Here is a 21,472-nt window from a genome sequence, read left to right on the forward strand (position 1 = left end):
TCATCAGCATCTCTCTCCAACCCATTGTCCAGTCCCTTCCATGTCTGATGAGTAGTCTTATGGAATGGTTCCTGTCCTGGGCCAACAGAAGGTTTGGGGACCACGACCACCGGGATTCCTCTAATCTCAGTCAGACCATTAAGTCTGGTCTTTTTATGAGAATTTGGGGTCTGCATCCCACTGATCTCCTGTTCCCTCAGGGGTTCTCTGTTGTGCTCCCTGTCAGGGCAGTCATCGGTTGTGGCCGGGCACCATCCAGTTCTTCTGGTCTCAGGATGATGTGAGTCTCTGGTTCATGTGGCCCTTTCTGTCTCTTGGGCACATAGTTATTGTGTGACCTTGGTGTTCTTCATTCTCCTTTGCTCCAGGTGGGTTGCGACCAATTGATGCATCTTAGCTGGCCGCTTGTTAGCATTTAAGACCCCAGATGCCACACTTCAAAGTGGGATGCAGAATGTTTTCATAATAGAATTATTTTGCCAATTGACTTAGAAGTTCCCTTAAGCCATAGTCTCCAAGCCCCCGCCCTTGCTCCGCTGACCTTTGAAGCATTCAGTTTATCCCGGAAACTTCTTTGCTTTTGATCCAGTCCAGTTGAGCTGACCTTCCCTGTATTGAGTATTGTCCTTCCCTTCACACCTAAAGTAGTTCTTATCTACTAACTATTCAGTAAATAACCCTGTCCCACCCTCCCTCCCTCCCCGCCTCGTAACCACAAAAGTATGTGTTCTTCTCAGTTTATACTATTTCTCAAGATCTTATAATAGTGGTCTTATACAATATTTGTCCTTTTGCCTCTGACTAATTTCACTCAGCATAATGCCTCCCAGGTTCCTCCATGCTATGAAATGTTTCACAGATTCGTTACTGTTCTTTATTGATGCGTAGCATTCTATTGTATGAATATACCACAATTTATTTAACCATTCATCCGTTGATGGACACCTTGGTTGCTTCCAGCTTTTCGCTATTGTAAACAGAGCTGCAATAAACATGGGTGTGCATATATCTGCTCGTGTGAGGGCTCTTATTTCTCTAGGGTATATTCCGAGGAGTGGGATTTCTGGGTTGTATGGTAGTTCTATTTCTAACTTTTTAAGAAAACACCAGATAGATCTCCAAAGTGGTTGTACCATTTTACATTCCCACCAGCAGTGTATGAGAGTTCCAATCTCTCTGCAGCCTCTCCAACATTTATTATTTTGTGTTTTTTGGATTAATGCGAGCCTTGCTGGAGTGAGATGGAATCTCATCGCAGTTTTAATTTGCATTTCTCTAATGGCTAATGATCGAGAGCATTTTCTCATGTATCTGTTACCTGCCTGAATATCTTCTTTAGTGAAGTGTGTGTTCATATCCTTTGCCCACTTCTTGACTGGGTTGTTTGTCTTTTGGTGGTTGAGTTTTAACAGAGTCAGATAGATTTTAGAGATCAGGCGCTGGTCGGAGAGGTCATAGCTGAAAATTCTTTCCCAGTCTGTAGGTGGTCTTTTTACTCTTTTGGTGAAGTCTTTAGATGAGCATAGGTGTTTGCTTTTTAGGAGCTCCCAGTTATCGGGTTTCTCTTTGTCATTTTTGGTAATGTTTTGTATTCTGTTTATGCCTTGTATTAGGGCTCCTAACATTGTCCCTATTTTTTCTTCCATTATCTTTATCGTTTAATCTTTATGTTTAGGTCTTTGATCCACTTGGAGTTAGTTTTTGTGCATGGTGTGAGGTATGGGTCCTGTTTCATTTTTTTGCAAATGGATATCCAGTTATGCCAGCACGGTTTGTTAAAAAGACTATCTTTTCCCCAATTAACTGACACTGGGCCTTTGTCAAATATCAGCTGCTCATATGTGGATGGATTTATATCTGGGTTCTCAATTCTGTTCCATTGGTTTATGTGCCTGTTGTTGTACCAGTACCAGGCTGTTTGGACTACTGTGGCTGTATAATAGGTTCTAAAATCAGGTAGAGTGAGGCCTTCCACTTTGTTCTTTTTCAGGAATGCTTTACTTATCCAGGGCTTCTTTCCCTTCCATATGAAGTTGGTGATTTGTTTCTCCATCACGTTAAAAAATGTCATTGGAATTTGGATCGGAAGTGCATTGTATGTATACATGGCTTTTGGTAGACTAGGCATTTTTACTATGATAACTCTTCCTATCCATGAGCAAGGTATGTTTTTCCACTTAAGTAAAAAAAAAAAAAGTAGGTCCTTTTTAGTTTCTTGCAGTAGTACTTTGTAGTTTTCTTTGTGTAGGTCTTTTACATCTTTGGTAAGATTTATTCCTAAGTATTTTATCTTCCTGGGGGCTACTGTGAATGGTATTGATTTGGTGATTTCCTCTTCGATGTTCTTTTCGTTGATGTAGAGGAATCCAAGTGATTTTTGTATGTTTATCTTATAACCTGAGACTCTGCCAAATTCTTCTATTAGTTTCAGTAGTTTTCTGGAGGATTCCGTAGGGTTTTCTGTGTATAAGATCATGTCATCTGCAAATAGAGACAATTTGACTTCCTCCTTGCCAATCCGGATGCCCTTTATTTCTTTGTCTAGCCTAATCGCTCTGGCTAGGACCTCTAGCACAATGTTGAACAAGAGCGGTGATAAGGGGCATCCTTGTCTGGTTTCTGTTCTCAAGGGAAATGCTTTCAGGCTCTCTCTATTTAGAGTGATGTTGGCTGTTGGCTTTGTATAAGGGGCATCCTTGTCTGGTTCCCGTTCTCAAGGGAAATGCTTTCAGGCTCTCTCCATTTAGAGTGATGTTGGCTGTTGGCTTTGTATAGATGCCCTTTATTATGTTGAGGAATTTTCGTTCAATTCCTATTTTGCTGAGAGTTTTTATCACGAATAGGTGTTGGACTTTGTCAAATGCCTTTTCTGGGTCAATTGATAAGATCATGAGGTTTTTATCTTTTGTTTTATTTATATGGTGGATTACATGAATGGTTTTTCTAATACTAAACCAGCCTTGCATACCTGGTATAAATCCCACTTGGTCGTGGTGGATTATTTTTTTTGATATGTTGTTGAATTCTATTGGCTAGAATTTTGTTGAGGATTTTTGCATCTATGTTCATGAGGGATATAGGTCTGTAATTTTCTTTTTTTGTGATGTCTTTACCTGGTTTTGGTATCAGGGATATGGTGGCTTCATAGAATGAGTTAGGTAGTATTCTGTCATTTTCTATGCTTTGAAATACCTTTAGTAGTAGTGGTGTTAACTCTTCTCTGAAAGTTTAGTAGAACGCTGCAGTAAAGCCATTCGGGCCAGGGCTTTTTTTTTGGTGGGAGTTTTTTGATTACCGTTTCAATCTCTTTTTTTGTTATGGGTCTATTTAGTTCTTCTACTTCTGATTGTGTTACTTTAGGTAGTGTTTTTCTAGGAATTCATCCATTTCTTCTAGGTTCGCAAAATTTGTTAGAGTACAATTTTTCATAATAATCTGATATGATTCTTTTAATTTCAGTTGGGTCTGTTGTGATGTGGCCCATCTCGTTTCTTATTCAGGTTATTTGTTTCTTTCCTGTATTTCTTTAGTCAGTCTGACCAATGGTTTATCAATTTTGTTAATTTTTTCAAAGAACCAGCTTTTGGCTTTGTTAATTCTTTCAATTGTTTTTCTGTTCTCTAATTCATTTAGTTCAGCTCTAATTTTTATTATTTGTTTTCTTCTGGTGCCTGATAGATTCTTTTGTTGCTCACTTTCTATTTGTTCAAGTTGTAAGGACAGTTCTCTGATTCTGGCTCTTTCTTCTTTTTGTATGTGTGCATTTATCTATATAAATTGACCTCTGAGCACTGCTTTTGCTGTGTCCCAGAGGTTTTGATCGGAAGTGTTTTCATTCTTGTTGCATTCTACGAATTTCTTTATTCCCTCCTTAATGTCTTCTATAACCCAGTCTTTTTTCAGGAAGGTATTGTTGACTTTCCAAGTATTTGATTTCTTTTCCCTAATTTTTCTGTTATCGATTTCCACTTTTATGGCCTTGTGGTCTGAGAAGACGCTTTGTAATATTTCGATGTTTTGGATTCTGCAAAGGTTTGTTTTATGACCTAATATGTGGTCTATTGTAGAGAATGTTCCATGTGCACTAGAAAAAAAAGTATACTTTGCAGCTGTTGGGTGGAGTGTTCTGTAGAAGTCTATGAGGTCAATTTGGTTGATTGTAGCAATTAGTTCTTCCATGTCTCTATTGAGCTTCTTACTGGAAGTCCAGTCCTTCTCTGAAAGTGGTGTGTTGAAGTCTCCTACTATAATTGTGGAGGTGTCTATATCACTTTTCAGTTCTGTTAAAGTTTGTTTTATGTATCTTGCAGTCCTGCCATTGGGTGCATAAATATTTAATGTGGCTATATCTTCCTGGTCAATTGTCCCTTTAATCATTATGGAGTGTCCTTCTTTGTCCTTTGTGGTGGATTTAACTTTGAAGTCTATTTTGTCAGAAATTAATATTGCTACTCCTGCTCTTTTTTGCTTGTTCTTTGCTTGATATATTTTTTTCCATCCTTTGAGTTTTAGTTTGTTTGTGTCTCTAAGTCTAAGGTGTGTCTCTTGTAGGCTGCATATAGATGGATCGTGTTTCTTTATCTAGTCTGAGACTCTCTGTCTCTTTATTGGTGCATTTAGTCCATTTACATTCAGCATAATTATAGATGAGTACGTGTTTAGTGCTGTCATTTTGATGCCTTTTTGTATGTGTTGTTGACAATTTCATTTCTCCACTTACTTTTTTGTGCCGAGAAGTTTTTCTTTGTAAATTGTGTGTTCCTCATTTTCATAGTAGTTGAATTTATGTTTGCTGAGTTGTTATGTTTTTCTTGGTTTTTATTTTGAGTTATGGAGTTGTTATACCTCTTTGTGGTTACCTTAATATTTACCCCTCTTTTCTAAGTAAAAACCTAAATTGTATTGTCCTATATCGCCTTGTTTCCCTCTGCATATGGCAGTTCTATGCCTCCTGTATTTAGTCCCTCTTTTTGATTATTGTGATCTTTTACATAATGAGTTCAATGATTCCTTGTTTTGAGCATTTTTTTTCTTTTTAAAATTAATCTTAATTTGTTTTTGTGATTTCCCTACTTGAGTTGATATCAGGATGTTCTGTTCTGTGACCTTGTGTTGTGCTGGTATCTAATATTATTGGTTTTCCGACCAAACAATTTCCTTTATTATTTCTTGTAGCTTTGGTTTGGTTTTTGCAAATTCTCTAAGCTTGTGTTTATCTATAAATATTTTAATTTCGCCTTCATATTTGATAGAGAGTTTTGCTGGATATATGATCCTTGGCTAGCAGTTTTTCTCCTTCAGTGCTCTATATATGTCATCCCTTTGCCTTCTTGACTGCATGGTTTCTGCTGAGTAGTCTGAACTTATTGATTCTCCCTTGAAGGAAACCTTTCTTTTCTCCCTGGCTGCTTTTAAAATTTTCTGTTTATCTTTGGTTTTGGCGAGTTTGATGATAATATGTCTTGGTGATTTTGTTTTGGATCAATCTTAAATGGGGTTTGATGAGCATCTTGGATAGATATCCTTTCATCTTTCATGATGTCAGGGACATTTTCTGCCAGCAGATCTTCAACTATTCTCTCTGTGTTTTCTGTTATCCCTCCCTGTTCTGGGACTCCAATCACACACAAGTTATTCTTCTTGATAGAGTCCCACATGATTCTTAGGGTTTCTTCATTTTTTAAAATTCTTTTATCTGATTTTCTTTTCAATTCCCTGGTCTTCCAGATCTCCCACTCTGCATTCCAATTGCTCGAGTCTGCTGCTCAGACTTCCTATTGAGTTGTCTAATTCTGTAATTTTACTGTTAATCTTATGGATTTCTGAATGCTGTCTCTCTATGGATTCTTGCAGCTTATTAATTTTTCCACTATGTTCTTGAATAATCTTTTTGAGTTCTTCAACTGCTTTATCAGTGTGTTCCTTGGCTTTTTCTGTAGATTGCCTTATTTCATTTCTGAGGTCATCCCTGATGTCTTGAAGCATTCTGTAAATTAGTTTTTTATATTCTGCATCTGGCAGTTCCAGGATTGTATCTTCATTTGGGAAAGATTTTGATTTTTTAGTTTGGGGAGTTGCAGAAGCAATCATGGTCTGCTTCTTTATGTGGTTTGATATCGACTGCTCTCTCCGAGCCATCTCTAAGATATTTAGTGATTTATTCTATATTTGCTCACTGAGTCTTATCTTGGTTTGTTTTCTTTCAATATATGTAGATGGGCTACTAGATTGCACTGTCTTGATTGTTGTAGCCCTTGAATCACTTACGTCCTGTTACCAGCTGGTTTGGGCTGTTACCAGATATATAATCCTAAGAGTCCTTTCACTATTCTTGAGTAGAATCTGATTTGGGGTCATCAAGTGTGTGGTGCAGACTGTCACCTATCCACCTAGAGAAGTACTGGTGATAGTTGTGTGCACCAGATTCTAGTAGCAGCAGGAGTTCACACTTCAGGGGGCAGGATGGTGACAGACTTCCCCCAAGTGCCAGTGAGGTAGGTGTGTCTCTATTCCTAAAGCACTTTGGTGGGTGGGCTCAGCAGCTGTACCTTAGGCCCCCAATGCAAGTACCTCTACAGATTGGTAGGTGTCACCCTCCTTAGACCCGTAAGGCAGGAGGCTAGGCTGTCTGGGGGAGCTTCAGCCCTCAGTTCCCTGTTGTGGGTCAGTGAGGGCTCTGTTGAATATGCAGAGATATCAGACCTGGGAAAGTTGTCTTTCCAGTAATCTGCTAAAACATTTACAGTCAGATCCCTATCAGAAACGCCTTTGTGTTATAATAGCAACCATGTTCCCTGTAGGGATGAAAGCCCAAGACTGTGGATCACATATGCTTGGCTGGAGCTGGTTCTGTGTTTTTAGTCCAATTAGGGAAGGATTTTTGGTCCCTGGGTTTTTTGTAGCTGCTTCTCTCAGGCCAGGAGAATGGGTTAGGAAAAGACAAAAAAAAAAAAAAAAAAAGGAAGAAAGAAAGAAAAACCACAGCGCAATTCACTCTCTGGCTCAGGAAATTCCAATGTTAATGAAGCCGCCTGGGAAGGGGAGGGGAGGGTTCAGATAAATAGGAGAGAGGAGCACCCCAGAATATAGACAAAGTTATTTATCTTGCTTGGGATGACTGTTTTATCTGAGATTCCCTAGGGGCAGGTGGACTGTGTACGTGGGCTGGGTAGAGATTGCCCTCCAGGGTCAGGCCTGTGTCCTGTGCTTGTGCTGTCTCAGAAGCTGTGGTCAGTTCCTCCGCTCCCAGTCGAAAGCCCAGCGCCAAGGTTCCCCAGCTGGGACGCTGCACTCCAGGCTCCAAAACCAGTCACTGTCTCCTGGTGACTTCTCCTCCTGTCAGCCGCGTCACTGCGCTGCCTGCGTGCACTGGCTGGGCTTCCCCCAAGGTCACTTCTGGGGGCTAGGGCTGCATCCCGTGTTTGCGACATCTCAGGATGCAGTGCTCAGCCCCCCTGCGCCCAGTCCAAAGCCTGGTGCCAAGGTTTCCTTACTGGGACGCTGGCTCCAGGCTCCGAAAACAGTCTCTGCTTCCCCATGGTTGTTCGGTCTCAGTTTCTGTCACTCAGGTCAACTCTTTAGATCTGTGTTTGATGGTCAGCGTTCATAGATTGTCACGTATGTGATCAATTCACTTGTTTTTCCGAGTCTTTGTTGCAAGAGGGATCCGAGGTAGCTTCTACCTAGTCAGCCATCTTGGCCCCCCAGGGTACATTGTTATAGTACTATTTCAGTGTACAGGTCATGCAGGTGGTGGGGGCTGAAATCTGCTTTTGTTGCCTACAATCACAATTGTGTTTAAATGAAATTAATGTTCTATTCTATAACATTGATCTTTGTGTTTATCTTTTCACCAATATCACACTGTAGCTTTATATTGTAGTACATGCTTTAATATTAGGGTTACAACTTTGCTCTTCATTTTTAAAACTGTTTTGGTAATTCTAGTTTCTTTGTCTTTCCCTATAAATTTTAGAATTAGCTTGGTAATATCTAAAACAATGTCATTGCTGCTTTAATTGGAATTATATTAAATATGTAGATCAAGTTGGAAAGTATTAGCATACCAGCAATATTGAGTTTTCTGATCCGTAAATTTGATATATCTCTCCTAGATCTTCTTTGACTTATTTTACTTGTATTTTGTAGTTCTTAACATAAAGTTCCTATACATATTTTATTAGATTTAAACCTATTTTATTTCTTATGGAAACCCTGGTGGCCTTTACTTCTGGGTACTATTGTAAATGACACTGTTTTTAAATTTTGAATTCTAGTTGTTCATTACTAATATGCAGAAATATAATTGATTTTTGAACATTGACTTCATGTGCAGAGTCTGTCATCTTTAACTAGAAATATACAGAAGCATTCTGCTGTGGACTTCTGACAACATTTTAATAAGGAATTATTGAATACTCTTGGCCAAGTTTGGCAAATAAATTGTCTCTGGTGGTTGAACTTCCCCAACTTTTCATATAATATGGGGTTCCCCCCCCGTACCTCTCATTTTTTATGTTTGCCACCTGTTGGAACTATCATACTGACTCTGCTGATTCTTTCTATCAGGATTCCAGTTACTAATTGCAGAAACTTTTAATATTTCAAAACAGTCCCACTCATATGGGATGGATCTTTGAACAGTGACGTGGGTCAATCTACTTTGTTGCTATTTTTATGTGCCATCAAGTCTATTCCCTATGTACAACATAAAAAACACTGCCTGGTCCTGTGCCATCCTTACAATCATTCCTATGATTTAGACCATTGTTGCAACCACTGGGCCAATCCATCTCATTAAGGGTCTTCCAAGCATGATATCCTTTTCTAAAGCCTTGTCCCTGATAACATGTGCAAAGTACAGGCATACCTCAGAGATACTGCAAGTTTGGGTCCAGAGCACCGTGGTAAAGTGAATATTGCAATAAATTGAGTCACACAAATTTTTTGGTTCACCCGTGCGTGTAAAAGTTATGTTTACACTATACTGTAATCTATGAAGTATGAAATAGTACTATTTCTAAAAAAAAAAGTACATATGTCAATTAAAAAATAATTTATTGCTAAAAAATGATAACCATCACCTGAGCCCTCAGCGAGTTAGTCATGGATAGAATTGTTCCCCCCCCAAAATATCTGTCAACTTAGCTGAGCCATGATTTTCTGTATTGTGATTGTCCACCATGTTATGTGATTTTCCTGTATGTTGTAAACCCTATCACTATGATGTAATACGATGGATTAGTGGCAGTTATATTGATGCGGTCTACAAGATTAGGTAGTGCCTTAAGCCAATCTCTTTTGAGATATAAAACAGATAAACAAGCATAGAGACTGGGAACCTCAAACCACCATGAAAGCAGTGCTGGGAGCAGAGCGCGTCCTTTGGACCTGAGGTTCCCGTACTGAGATGCTCCCAGACTAAGGAAAGACTGATGAAAAAACCTTCCTCCAGAGCTGACAGAGAGAGAAAGCCTTCCCCTGGAGCTGGTGCCCTGAATTCAGACTTCTAGCCTACTGGACTGTGAGAGAATAAACTTTTCTTTGTTAAAGCCATCCACTTGTGATACTTCTGTTATAGCAGCACTAGATCACTAAGGCAGAGTTGTAATCTTTTTACTGGTGGATGGCCTTGCCTTGATGTTTATTCCTGCTGAATAATCAAGGGGGTGGTTGCTGAAGGTTGGAGTGACTGGCAATTTCTTAAAATAAGACAGCAATGAAGTTTGCCACATCTATTGACTCTTCCTTCCATGAAAGATTTTCCTGTAGCATGCAATACCATCTGATAGCATTTTACCCACAGTAGAACTTCTTTCAAAATTAAATTCAATCCTCTCAAACCCTGCTGTTGCTTTATCAACTAAGTTTATGTAATATTCTAAGCCCTTTGTTGTCATTTCAACAATGTTCATAGTATATCTTCACCAGGAGTAGATTCTATCTCAAAAAACCACTTTCTTTGTTCATCTATAAGAAACAACTCTTCATCCATAAAGTTTTATCATGAGATTGTAGCAATTCAATCACATCTTCAGGCTCCACTTCTAATTCTACTTCTCTTGCTATTTCCACCACATCTGCAGTTACTTCCTCCACTAAAATCTTGAACCCTTCAAAATCATCCATGAGGTTTGGAATCAGCTTCTTCCAAACTCCTGTTAATGTTGATATTTTGACCTCCCATGAGTCACGAATGTTCTTAATGGCATCTAGAATGGTAAATCTTTTCCAGAAGGTTTTCAGTTTACATTGCCGAGATGCATCTGAGGGATCACCATCTCTAGCCTTATGAAATGTATTTCTTAAACAATAAGATTTGAAAGTCGAAATTACTCCTTGATCCGTGGGTTGCAGAATGGTCGTTGTGTTAGCAGGGATGAAAACTACATTAATCTCCTTGTACAGCTCCATCAGAGCTCTTGGGTGACTAGGTGCATTGTCAATGAACAGTAATATTTTGAAAGGAAATTTTTTTCTGAGCAGTAGGTCTCAACATTTGGCTTAAAATATTCATTAAACCATGTTGTAAACAGATGTGCTATCATCCAGGCTTTGTTATTCCACTTAGAGAACACAGGCAGAGTAGATTTAGCATCATTTTTAAGAGCCTTAGGATTTTTGGAATGGTAAATGAGAGTTGGCTTCAACTTAAAGCTCCTCTCATAAGGGACCTCATACCACAAAGAAACAAGAGCCAGGAGAATAGCATATCCTTTGGACCCAGAGTCCCTGTGCTGAGAAGTTCCTTGACTGGGGAAGATTGATGACAAGGACCTTCCCCCAGAGCTGAAAGAGGGAGAAAGACTTCCCCTGGAGCTGGCACCCTGAATTTGGACTTTTAGCTTGCTAAACTGTGAGAGAATAAATTTCTGTTTGTTAAAGACATCCACTTGTGATATTTCTGTTTTAGCAACACTAGACAACTAAGAAAGTGGCATATTCAATATTCTTTGCCAAAGCCACAACTCTGAGTCATCAATTCTTCTTCAGTCTTTCTTATACATTGTTCAACTTTCACATGCATATGAAAAATGAGGTGATTGAAAATACCATGGCTTGAGTCAAGTGCACTGTCTTAGTCCTCTAGTGCTGCTATAACAAAAAATACCACAAGCCAATGGCTTTAACAAACAGAGATTTCATCTATAACAAAGACCTTCCTTCAGAGAGGACAGAGAAAGAAAGCCTTCCCCTGGAAATTTGGATTTCTAGCCTAATTTCTAGGCTAATTTCTAGCCCAATTTCTAGGCTAGAAATCCAAATTTGGGGCATCAGCTCCAGGGGAAGTCTTTCTTTCTCTGTCCTCTCTGAAGGAAGGTCTTTGTTATCAATCTTCCCCAGGACTAGGGGTTTCTCAGCATAGGGACTCCAGGTCCAAAGGATGCACTCTTCTCCTGGCACTACTTTCTTGGTGGCATGAGGTCCCCAGGTCTCTCTGCTTGCTTCTGTCTTTTATATCTCAGAAGAGATTGAGTCCTGTCTCTTTTAACATAACTGCCACTAATCCCATCTCATTAATATCACAGAGATAGGATTTATAACACATAGGACAATCACATCAGATGACAAAATGGTGGACTATCACACAACACTGGGAATCATGGCCTAGCCAAACTGACACACATATTTGGGGGACACAATTCAATGCATCATATGCACCTTAGTCCTCGAAGTGACATCATTGCTTTTTAACACTTTAAAGAAGTCTTTTGCAACACATTTGCCCAATGCAATACATCATTTGATTTTTTGATTGCTGATTCCACGGTCATTGATTGTGGATCCAGTAAAATAAAATACTTGACAACTTCAATATTTTCTCCACTTATTATGATGTTGCTTATTGATCCAGATGTGAAGATTTTTGTTTTCTTTATGTTGTGGTGTAAATCATACCGAAGGCTGTAGTCTTTGATCTTCATCAGTAAGTACTTCAAGTTCTCTTTGCTTTCAGCAAGCAAGGTTGTATTATCCATGCGTTGCAGGTTGTTAATGAGTTTTCCTCTGATCCTGGTGCCACATTCTTCTTCATATAGTCCAACTTCTTGGTTTATTTGCTCAGTGTACTGATTGAATAAATATGTTGAAAGGGTACAACCCTGATGCGTACCTTTCCTGACTTTAAACTATGCAGTATCCCCATGTTCTGTTTGAATGATTGCCTCATGGTCTATGTACAGGTTTCTCCTGAGCATAATGATGTGTTCTGGAATTCCCATTCTTCACTATGTTATCCATAAATTGCTATGATCCACACAGTCAAATGCCTTTTCATAGTCAATAAAACATAGGTAAACATCTTTTTGATATTCTCTGCTTTCAGCCAAGATGCATCTGACATCAGCAATGATATCCCTCATTCCACCCCCTCTTCTGAATCCAGCTTGAATTTCTGGAAGTTCCCTATCGATGTACTGCTGCAACTGTTTCTGACTTATCTTCAGAAAAAAAAAAAAAATTTTTAGGGCAGAAAATTAACATCCTAATATTAACTCACTCTTATATGCATCACTGAGTTTTAACAACCAAGAATAAAGCCCCAAATCTTGACTTGGAGTTGTGTTCTTAACCCCGTTTATACACGGATTTCTTTAAAGAATTTTCAAGCTATAAAAGAGTTAACATGGCTGCCAAGTTGCCTATCTTATAATCAAATAATAATTTAAGGACAAGGAGAATGCATCTATCCTTAGACTTCCGTGTTTTCAGTTCTAGAAAGTACCGTGGTGCATCTCTATCTCAGCTTCTTCTTTTTACACTTGCTGAACAGAATTCTAGAGGTTAAAATGACTTGCTTTTAAGCTCAAAAGGTAGGAGAAATATAATCACCTCCCAGTTTCCTCATTCTCACCTGCGTTGTTTTTCTAAAACTTCTAGTGTCTTGATTCTCCCTCAGGACAAAGATAAAAAAGCCACATGCGTTTCTAGCCTTCCCTGTCCATTTCCATAGTCTGCACTGATACACAAGTGCCAGATCCAGTCACTGCCTGAGGGCAGATTATTAAATTCAGGTTCAAGTCCTATGCAGTTTGCCCAGTAGTGTGTCAAATGTATACATTTATGTAAAATATTCCTCATCTAGTATCTTTCTGAATGGCATTATCACCTGTGTCATGTTTACACATTTTAGACTTTATGAATGTGTTATTTGCAAATGTTTGAGCAATAAAATAATAAAATTTGAAAATACCTTCTGTCAGAATCCTCAAGGCACTATGCATATATAATAATTACAACATTATAAAAATGTAATAAGAAATCACCCAGTAAGATAAATTTGGGAGAAAAAAGTTTTGAATACTGTTACATAAGTGTAAAGAGGATTAAATACAAAGTCCAAGAAATGACTGCAAACATGATTAAATACAAAGACAAACACAATTCAAGTCAAGCACATTTGTTTTTCAAAAAGGAATTATAAATATATTTGGCAATAAGACAAAATTGCCCATAAGTCATTTCAAAATAATGATACACTCTTGGATGGTTTTATTGGTTCTGTACTTTAAAGATGGGACCCAGTGCCTTGCATGGGCTTTCTTGTGAAATTATAATCTAATTATAAGGTGACCAAATATGAAAGAGCTGCTGTGGATCTGTTGCTCTGATGCTTAAAACTCTTCTCATGAAAATTGCGTGCAGTAACTATCAATAGGAAAAGATTAGATACTACGGTTCCGTAAGTGAAATAGAAGTTGGTTTTGCTCCCTGTTAAGGTTATGATTGGATTATTGTGGACTCAATATTGTTCCCAAAGAAAATCATTTTTTCTTTAAATATACAATACAATAATTGAATTAAAAAAAGAGAATTTTTTTTTTTTTTATTGGATACGATAATTGAATAGACAAGGTTATTCCTGGCAACGAATGGGGTATTTTAAAACCATTAGAAATAGCTATATATTCTATCTTTCTTTCTGTCGTCAATGGCGCTCACATAAACTCTAATTCTGTTATTGGTATTTTACGAAAAGGGTATACTGTGTTCCAGGGGAAAGAAACAGCTTCCTCAACTCAAGAAATTTTGAGTGTGTGTGTGTGTGTGTGTGTGTGGCATTTGAGTAATTGATGAATCAGGGAGAAAGTATGAGATCTGGTTAATTTATCTAGCTCAGTACTACATTTCACAGCCCATTCTTCTACTTCCCAGTAGCCTTCCTAGAGAGCTACCCTTTAGGCATTCAGGCCTGTCTTTAGTTTTCCCCTATAAAACACTTGTCTGTAAAATGATGCCATCATTCCATATTTTTCTTCTCACCTGTTCCATTCTTATTCCCTAAGAGTGAATATCAGTAAGTATTTAAAAGATAAAGTTCTGATTCAACAAATTCACAGTAAAATGTGAATAATGACAGCTTTGACATGTTTAGGAATATTTGTTTAATGTGGGTAAACATTGGAGCTGGGGACAATGTAATCACGCACGCTATTAAAAACAAAAAAGCAACGGTAGAAAGGAAAATCAGAGAAATTCAAAGCAAAAAAGGATTCAAGTTTCCCTTTGGCCTGACTGTGAAGGGGCAATGCGCCAAGAAAACCCACACCCATTGCTGTTGAGTTGATTTTGATTCATAGAGACCCTATAGAACAGAGTAGAACTGCCCCATTGGATTTCCAAGGAGTGGCTGGTGGATTTGAACTGCTGACCTTTTGACTAGTGGCTGAGATCTTAACCACTGCACCACCAGGGCTCCACCAAGAAAACAGGAACCTCATTTCTACAACCACAAGGAACTGAGTTCTGCCAATAATGAATGAGCTTTGCAAAAGTTCATACTGATTCCTAGGAGAAAATGTAGCTGTAAACTATATCTGAATTTTAACCTGGTAAAGCTCTTTTTTTTTTTTTTTTTAAAGCCCTAAGCAGAAAATCCTGCCATGCTGTGACAGCCTTCTAATCTACAGGCACTGGAAGAGAATAAATGGGTTTTGTTTTAAGGCACTAAGTTTTTGGTAATTTGTTATAATATGAACAGAAAACTAAACACAACACTACATCATCCATTTAAAGAATAATTCTAAGCACATACTCTATAGTGAGGAGTCCAACACTACCACCAGATACTGTTGAGTCATTCTAATTCATGGCAACCCCATGTATTTCAGAGTAGAACTGTGCTCCACAGGGTTTTCAATGGCTAATTTTTCAGTAGATTTTCAGACCACATTTTTGCTGGAATTTTATTGTGTTTGGGGTGAAAAATTACAGCACAGATTAATTTCTCATTCAAAAATTTATACACAAATTGTTTTGTGACATTGATTGCAATCGCTACAATGTGTCAGCACTCTCCCCTTTTCCCTTTCCACCCCTGGCTCTTAGTATCCATTCTTCCAGTTTTCTGGTCCCTTTCTGCTTCTTGTCTTTGCTTTTGGGAAGGTGTTGCCCATTTGGTCTTGTATAATTGACTGAACGAAGAAACATGTTCCTTATTTGTGTTATTGTTTTTAATTTTTGGCTGAAAGGTGGACTTGGAGAGTGGCTTCTGTTTTGAGTTAGTTGAGTGTCTTGCGGTCACACTCTCGGAAGTTCCTTTAGTCTCTGTCAGACCAGTAAGCCTGGTCTTTTTTTGTGAATTTGGATTTTGTTCTACATTTTTCTCACACTCTGTCTGGGACCCTTTATTGTGATCCCTGTGAGTGGTCTTTGGTGATAGCTGGGCACCATCTAGTTCTTCTGGGGTCAGGCTGATCAAGGCAGTGGTTCATGTGGTCCATTAGTCCTTTGGACTGATATTTTCCTTGTGTCTTTGGTTTTCTTCATTCTCCTTTGTTCCAAATGTGATAGGACCAATAGATTTATCTTAGATGGCTGCTTGCAAGTTTTTAGGACCTCAGACCCTACTCACCAAAGTAGAATGTAGGATATTTTCTTTATGTACTATGTTATGCTAATTGACCTAAATGTACTCTGAGGCCATGTCCCCAGGCTTCATCCCCAGTAACTCCATCCATCGAGGTGTTTGGATGTATCTAGAAAGCTTCTATGAATTTGCCCTGGTCAAGTTATACTGAGTTCCTCTATAATGTGTGCTATCTTTCCCCTTCACTAAAGTTAACACTTTTTTACTACCTAGTTAGTGATTTCTCTTCCCCATCCCTCCCCTCCCTCATAACCATCAAAGATTTTTTTCTTCTGTGTGTAAACCTTTTCTTGTGTTCTTATAATAGTGGTCTCGTACAATATTTGTCTTTTTGTGATTGACTTATTTCACTCAGCATAATGCCATCCAGATTCATCCATGTTGTGAGATGTTAAGCAGATTCACATAGTATTCCATTGTGTGTGTGTGCCGTAATCTGTTTATCCATTCATCTGTTGTTGGGCATCTAGGTCGTTTCCATCTTTTTGCTATCGTGAACAATGGTGCAATGAACATGGGTGTGCATGTGTCCTTTTTTGAGGCAGCTCTTATTTCTCTAGGATGTATTACTATGAGTGGGATTGCTGGATCATATGGTATTTCTATTTCTAGCTTTTGAAAAAAAAAAAAAAAAGATGCCATATCATTTTTGATAGTGGTTGTACAATTTCACATTCCCACCAGTAGTGTATGAATTCCAATCTCCCTGCAATCTCTCCAACGTTTATTGTTTTCTTTTTTTTAATTAATGCCAGTAATGTAGGGATGAGATGGTATCTCATTGTAGTTTTGATTCGCATTTAATGGCTAGTGATCATGAGCATTTCCTCATATATCTGTTAGCTGCCTGAATGTCCTTTTTGGTGAAGTGTCTGTTCATATTCTTTGCTTGTTTTCAGTTGGATTATTTGTGTTTTTGTTATTGAGGTGTTTAAGTATTCTACAGATTTTAGATATTAGACTCTTGTATATATAGTACCAAAAAATTTTCTCTTTTTACTTTTTCAGTGAAGTTTTTTGATGAGCAAAAGTGTTTAATTTTTAGGAGCTCCCAGTTATCTAGTTTCTCCTCTCGTGTTTGTGCATTGTTACTTACTATTCATATTCTATTTATGTCATGTATTTAGTGTCCCTGTCATTGTCCCTTTTTTTTTTCATGATCTTTATCATTTTAGGTTTTATATTTAGGTCTTTGATATATTTTGAGTTAGTTTTTGTGTATAGTGTGAGGTGTGGGTCCTGTTTCATTTTTTTTACAGATGGACATACAATTTTGCCATCACCATTTGTTAAAAATACCGTCTTTTCCCCATTTGATGGATTTTGGGCCTTTGTCAAAAATCACCTGACTATAGGTGGATGGATTTACATCTGGGTTCTCAATTCTGTTCCATTGGTCTATGTGCCTGTCTTTGTTCCAGTACTAGGCTGTTTTGACTACTGTGACTGTATAGCAGGATCTGAGAACAGGTAGTGTGAGGCCTCCTACTTTGTTCTTTTTTTTTTTTTTTTCAATAGTGTTTCACTTGTCTGGGGCCACTTTCCTTTCCATATAAAGTTGGTGATTAGTTTTTCCATTTTGTTGAAGAATGCTCTTGGTATTTGGATCAGGATTGCATTATGTCTGTAGATCACTTTGGGTAGAACTGACATTTTCACAATGTTGAGTCTACCTATCCAGGAACATGGTATGGTTTTCCATTTATGTAAGTCTCTTTCAATTTCTTGCAATGGTGTTTTGTAGTTTTCTTTGTATAGGTCTTTTATATTCCTGGTTAGATTTATTCCTAAGTATTTTATCTTTTTAGGGACTATTATAAATGGTATTGTTTTCCTGATCTCCTTTTCGAAGTTCTCTTTGTTTGTATGTTGGAACCTAACTGGTTTTTTATGTCGATCTTGTATCTTGCAACTTTGCTGAATCTTTCTATTATTTTCAGTAGTTTTTTTGTGGAATCTTTGGGGTTCTCTAGGTACAGGATCATATCATTTGTGAATAGGGATAATTTATTTCTTCTTTTCCAATTTGGATGCTCTTTATTTCTTTTTCTTGCCTTATTGCTATAGCTGAAACCTCAAGAACAATGTTAAATAGAAGTGGTGATAAATGAATCCCTATCTTGTTCCCATTCTCTGGGGGGATGCTTTCAGCCTCTTTCTGTTGAGAATGATGATGAACATTGGTTTTATATAAAAAAAAATTATGATGAGGTATTTCCCTTCTATTCCTATTTTATTGAGAATTTTTATCAGGAACAGGTGTTGGACTTTATCAAATGCCTTTTCTTTTGTTCTATTTATGTGATGAATTATGTTGATTGATTTCTAATGTTGAACCATCCTTGCATACCTGGTGTCATTGATTGAATTGTGTCCCCTAAAAATATGTGTCAACTTGGCTAGGCTGTGATTAGTATTGTGTGATTGCCCACTATTTTGTCATCTGGTATGATTTTCTCATGTGTTGCAAATCCTACATCTATGATATTAATGAGGCAGGATTAGAGGCTATTATGTTAATGAGACAGGACTCAATCTACAAGATTAAGTTTGTCTTCAGCCACTCTCTTTTGAAATACAAAAGAGATAACTGAGCAGAGAGACATGGGAACCTTGTCTTAGTTATCTAGTGCTGCTATAACAGAAATACCACAAAAGAATGACTTTAACAAAGAGAAATTTATTTTCTCACACTCTAGTAGGCTAGAAGTCCAAATTCAGGGCTTTAGCTCCAGGGAAAGACTTTATCTCTCTGTCAGCTCTGAAGGAAGGCCCTTCTTGTCAATCTTCCCCTGGACTAGGAGCTTCTCTGTACAAGGACCCTGGGTCCAAAGGATGTTCTCTATTCCTGGTGCTTCTTTCTTGGTGGTATGAAGTCCCCCCATCTCTGCTCCCTTTCCTTTTCTTTTATCTGTTACAACATAAAAAGTTGTGCAGGCCACACCCCAGGGAAACTCCCTTTACATTGGATCAGGGATGTGACCTTAGTAAGGGTGTTACAATCCCACTCTAATCCTCTTTAACATAAAATTATAATCACAAAATGGAGGACAACTACACAATACTGGGAATCACGGCCTAACCAAGTTGACACATATTTTGGGGGGACACAATTGAATCCATGACAGACCCATACCACCAAGAAACAAGGAGCAGGAGAATGACTTGTCCTTTGGATCCTGGGTACCTGTGTTGAGAAGCTGCTAGTCTAGGGGGAGATTTATGACAAGGACCTTCCTCCAGAGCTGACGGAGTTAGAAAGCCTTCCCCTGGAGCTGACACCCTGAATTTGGACTTCTAGTCTACTAGACTGTGCAAGAATAAACTTCTGTTTGTTGAAGCCATCTGCTTGTGGTATTTCTGTTATAGTTACCTTAGATAACAAAGACACCTGGTATGAATCCCATTTGGTCGTGGTGCATTACTTTTTTGGAATGAAGCTTGACTCTATTGGCTAGAATTTTGTTGAGAATTTTTGCATCTATACTGGTCTGTAATTTTTTTATACACTTTTGCCTGGTTTTGCTATCAGCGTTATGCTGGTTTTGTAGGATGAGTTCAGGAGTAATTTTTTTTCCTTTTCTGTGCTCTGAAGTAGTTTGAATACACTGGCATGAGCTCTTCTACGAAAGTTTGGTAGAATTCTCCAGTGAAGGAATTCAGGACAGGGCTTTTTTTTGTTGGGAGTTTTTTTTTTTTTTTACCTTTCAATCTCTTTTGTTATGAGTCTATTCAGATTTTCTATCACAAAAAAGAAAAAAATTTTTTTTTTTCTTTTTACAGTTTGTGTTAATTTAGGTAAGTTGTGTGGTTCTAGAAATTTGTCCACTTCCTCTAGGTTTTCAAATGTGTTGGAGTACAGTTTTTAGTAGTACTCTGTTATGATCTTTTTTATTTCAGCTAGGTCTGTTGTGATGTCTCCCATCTCATTTCTTATTCAAGTTGTTAATTTCCTCTCCTTTCTTTTGTCAGTTTAGGCAATGGTTTGTCAATTTTGTTGATTTTTTTCAAGAATCAACTTTTAGTCTTATTTTTACTTTCTATTGTTTTCCTGTTCTCTATTTCATTTATTTCTGGTCTAATCTAATGTCCTAATTTCACCATCGTATTTGAGAGACAGTTTTTCAGTATATATTATTCTTGGTTAACAGGTTTTTGTTTTTTTTTTTTTCTTTCAAGGTTTTATATATGTCATCCCATTGTCTTCTTGCCTTCAAGGTCTCTCTGAGTAATCAGAGTTTAGTCTTATTGTTTCCCCTTTGAACTGATTTTTAGTTTTTCTCAAGCCACTCTTAGGATTCTTTCCTAGTCTTTGATTTTGGCAAGTTTGTTTATGGTATGTCTTAGTGACTTTCTTTTGGGGTCTATCCTATATGGGGTTTGTTGAGCTTCTTGGATGGTCAGCTTTTCATCTTTCATGATATTTGGGGAGTTTTCTGTCAGTGAATCTTCAACAATCTTCTCTGTTTTCCATTTTCTTTCCCTATTATGGAACTCTGATCACATGCAAATTTTTGCTTCTGATTTTGTTTGATATAGTTCTTAAGTTTCCTTCATTATTTTCTCTGATTTTTCCTCAAAGTGACATCCACGGATTTTTGTTTAATCTGACTGATTCTGTCTTCCATTGTTTCAAATTTGCTCCTAAGATCTTCTATTGAGTTGTCTATTTCTGAAATTTTATCTTTTATCTTTTGGATTTCTAGTTTCTGTTTTTGTATGATTTCTAATTGTTTATTAATTTTGATGTTTTGTTCTTGTATTTTTTTCCTGAATTATTCTGTGTATTCCTTGATTTTGGCTATTTTTTTTTAAAAACTATGTCTGTGTTTTCCTTTTTTTTTTTTTCTTTTCCCTTGGTTTGGTCTGTGTTTTCCTTGACCTTTTAGTGTTTGGAATTTCATATCAGGTAGCTTCCCTGCATTTCTTCTACCAGAAAGTCATCTGATTTCATTTTTCATCACTTGCTGGAGTTATCTTGTTCTGCTTTTTTATGTTAGATATTGTCTGCTGTCTTCAAAACAAAGATAGTATTTTATTTACTGATTGATTGTATGTATGTTTGTTTAGTCCTGCTTTTTGTTTTGTTTTGTTTTGACATATCAGGGTGGGTGGGCCAGGTATGCTTTGCTGCTTGCTTCTCTGTGAGCACAACAGCTTTTACACCTTGTTTGGGTGGGCAGCACTGCAGCAGGCAGTGAGTCTGCTTCACTGTACACTGGTTTGGCAACGTGGCTGAGGGCAGATTGGGCAGGCGCTATCTGTCTTCTGATGTCGGCCCAGCAGAGTTGGAGAATTCACAGCCCCTCCCAGAGAGTGAGGGTGTTGGAGAGGGTGTGTAGTACAGGCTCACTTTCCACTGTTCAGCAGGTGGTCAAGTGGTGGGAGGTTTGGGGTGGTGTGAGTCTAGTGCTGCAGTGGGTCTGAGTGTTGGGGATGGTCTAGCTGCAGCAGCACAGTGGAGGCTGGTAGGAATGCTGGGTGGCATATGGAGTTAGATGGGCAGTTAAAGAAAAAGAAATACGAATAAAATAAATGGTAGCATAGTGGAGGTTGGTGGCTGGAGGCAGGGTAGACCTATGGCAGCCGTGGGCTGGTGCACCA

Source organism: Loxodonta africana, chromosome 10 (assembly GCF_030014295.1).
Source record: "Loxodonta africana isolate mLoxAfr1 chromosome 10, mLoxAfr1.hap2, whole genome shotgun sequence".
NCBI lineage: Eukaryota > Metazoa > Chordata > Mammalia > Proboscidea > Elephantidae > Loxodonta > Loxodonta africana.